The sequence below is a fragment of the Tamandua tetradactyla genome, chromosome 14 (genome assembly GCF_023851605.1).
Source record: "Tamandua tetradactyla isolate mTamTet1 chromosome 14, mTamTet1.pri, whole genome shotgun sequence".
Lineage (NCBI taxonomy): Eukaryota > Metazoa > Chordata > Mammalia > Pilosa > Myrmecophagidae > Tamandua > Tamandua tetradactyla.
This window is the reverse complement of record NC_135340.1, coordinates 3,750,893-3,753,818: the sequence shown is the minus strand read 5'-3', so window position 1 is coordinate 3,753,818 and position 2,926 is coordinate 3,750,893. Positions and strand designations below refer to the sequence as shown.

At 38.6% G+C, this 2,926-nt stretch overlaps 1 non-coding gene across 1 annotated transcript; it reads right to left on the bottom strand.

The window, feature by feature from the left end:
* Nucleotides 1-660: 660 nt before the first annotated feature.
* On the bottom strand, nt 661-776 carry LOC143656689 (U5 spliceosomal RNA). The gene has a single exon (XR_013162592.1). It is a non-coding gene; the product is annotated as a U5 spliceosomal RNA (small nuclear RNA).
* Nucleotides 777-2,926: the final 2,150 nt, after the last annotated feature.

The following is a 2,926-nucleotide window of genomic DNA, read 5'->3' as shown; positions in this document are numbered from 1 at the left end:
ATCCAACAATTATTGGAGAGGCCTCTATTTATTCCTTCCATTTTGCCAGTGTTTGCTTCATGTCTTTTTGGCAGACCATGGTTAGGTGCACAAATATTTATGATTGTTACTTCTTCTTGGTGGATTGCCCCTTTTATCAATTCATAGTATCATTCTTTGTCTCTTACAACAGTTTTGCATTTAAAGCCTATTTTGTCTGATATTTGTATAGCTACCCAGTTCTATTTTGTTTCCTGTTTGCATGGAATATCTTTCTCCAGTCTATCATTTTCAAGCAATTTGTGTCTTTGGTTCTAAAGTGAATTACTTGTAGGCTATAGATGGATCATACTCTTTTATACATCCTGCCAATCGGTGTCTTTTAATTGGGTAGTTTGATCCATTAATAATTAATGGAATTACTGCAAAGGCAGTATTTCAGCCATTTTATCCTTTCTTTAAAAGTCATATCTTATATTTAATTCTGTTTCCCTTTTCTGTTAAAGGTACCTAAAAAGTATATAGATTTTATACTCCAAAACTTTCTCCTGTCTTTTCCTTTCAGACTGCAGAAGTCCTGTTGGTATTTCTTATAGGGTAGGGCTTTTGATGATGAACTCTTTCTGTTTATCTGTGAATATTTTAAACTCTTTCTCATTTTTATTCTCTCTCTCTTTTTTTAGCCCTACATAATGCAAGACCTCAAAAAATTGGGCACAAACTCAGAATTGTTGCTCTCCATGGAAATCTTTAGTAAAAGGTGAAGATTTATATGATCTGAAGAGAAATCAGAGAATCTCTTTCTCATTTTTGAAGGATAATTATGCCAGATACAGAGTTTTTGACTAGAAGTTTTTCACTTTTAGTACCTTAAATGTCTCATATGACTGCCTTCTTGCCATGGTTTCTGATGAGAAATGGGGATGTAGCCTTATTGTGTTCCCCTTATATGTGATTAATCACTTTTGTCATGCTGCTTTCAGAATTCTCTAATCTTTGGCTGTTGACATTCTCTATAGCATGTGTTTTGAAGTGGATCCATTAGGATTTATTCTGTTTGAAGTACACTGCACTTCTTAAACACATATATTTATGTCAATCATAAGAGTTTGGAAAATTTTGGCCATTATTTTCTCAAATATTCTTTATGCCCCTTTTCCCTTCTTCTGGAACTTCATGACTTACATGTTTGTGCACTTCATGCTGTCATTCAAAGACTCTGATCAATTTTTCCCGTTCTTTTCTCTAACTGTTCTTCTGTCTATACAATTTCAGATCTTCTGACTTCTAGTTCACTGCTTCTTTCTTTGGCCTGTTCTAGTCTGCTGATGCATGTCTCTAGTGTAGTGTGTTTGTAATCTCTTCTATTGTGCCATTCATTCCCTTCATTTCTGTTTTTCCTTTTGATACTTTCAAATTCTTCTTTATGCTCATGCAGTTTCTTCTTAATATCTTTTATATCTTTAGCCATATTTCTCTTCATCTCCCTGAATTGATTTAGGAGATTTGTTGAACATCTTTGATTAGTTCTTTCAAATTTTGTGTCTCCTCTGAAGTGTTGATGTATTCTTTTGACTGAGCCATATTTTCCTGTTTCTTACTATACCTTGTAATTTTTTGGTGATATCTAGGCATCTAATTATCTTCATTAGTTTGCCTAGGGTTGTATTGTTGATTGGCTTTGTGTCAAGGCTCTTCTTTGACACTTGGTTCAGTTTATTCTAGACTTTTAGAATAGCACCTGTTACCTGATCACATTTTTTCAGCTCTTTTTCATCTAATTCTTGCCCTGTATATATGGCACAATTTTTGAGATTACACTGTTTGTGTAGTTGTTTCACACCTAAGAGAAAGCTTCCTTTCCTTTGTTCAGTCTCCAAGAATGTTGATTTGCTCTGTTTTTCATTTGACTCTGTAGCTTTTAAAACTCTTTTCATTATCTCTAGATGCTTTTCTTGGAAGAGGGTCATCAGAGAGGACTTTCCCAAGTCAGTATTTCCATGCCAAAATATGGCCAGCGACCCATGAAAGGAGTATAACCTGGTTCCAAAGTGCCCTAGGTTGGAGACCAGGAAGGACAAATGTCTCTTGGACAGTTCTTGAATCTATGCTTTCCTGGCCTTCCCAGCAGATGCCAGTCTTCAGCCAACTTAAAGGTACTATGCTTTAAATCTCTGCTGATTCTACCTCTGTTGAGGGTAGGTTTGAAACAGAAGCTGCTGGCTGCTTTTGTCCAGGTTTCATTAAAGCCATAGCTCAGAGCCAGGACCCAGCAGTCAGAATTTGCTAATCAAAAACTGCTATTGGTGCTTACCTATGTCCCTCTCCCTGCCCCCCCCCCCCCCACACACACACGCACACTGTTCTTGGAAAGAGCTGTGCTTCAGCAAACTATTCCCCACCCTAAGGCAGCACTGAGTCTTTAAATTACCCTCACTTCACTCCTCTCAGTGGTAGGGTTGAAGCAGATACTTCCAGCTGCTTTTGTTCAGGGCTGATTTAGACAATAGATGTATTCAGAGCCAGGACCCAACCATATGAGTTTGGTAATTAAAAGCTGTGGTCAGTGCTCAGCCTTCCCTGCCTCCCCTGATCTTGGGGAAGAGGACTTTTATGTCACTTTTTGACAGCTGCAGCCAGCCAGAAAAGGGATCCTAAGGTGGCCTGGCATGACAGTGGGATGGGCACAAGCCGCTGCCAGCATGGAGAGCGCTAATCCCAGTTCCTTACCACCATTTATTGGTCTCTTCCCTGTATGCTGTACAATGTTTTCTGGCCCCTTGAGCTCCAGAAAAGTTGTTTCAGACAGTTGCTGGATGTTTACTAGCTTTAGCTGCCCTGGTGGACAGACTGAGCCCTGGAGCTCCCTAGGCTGCCATCTTGCCTGGAAATTCTCTCAAAATTTGCATTTTACTAGTGATAAATGATGTTTAGCATCTTTTAACAT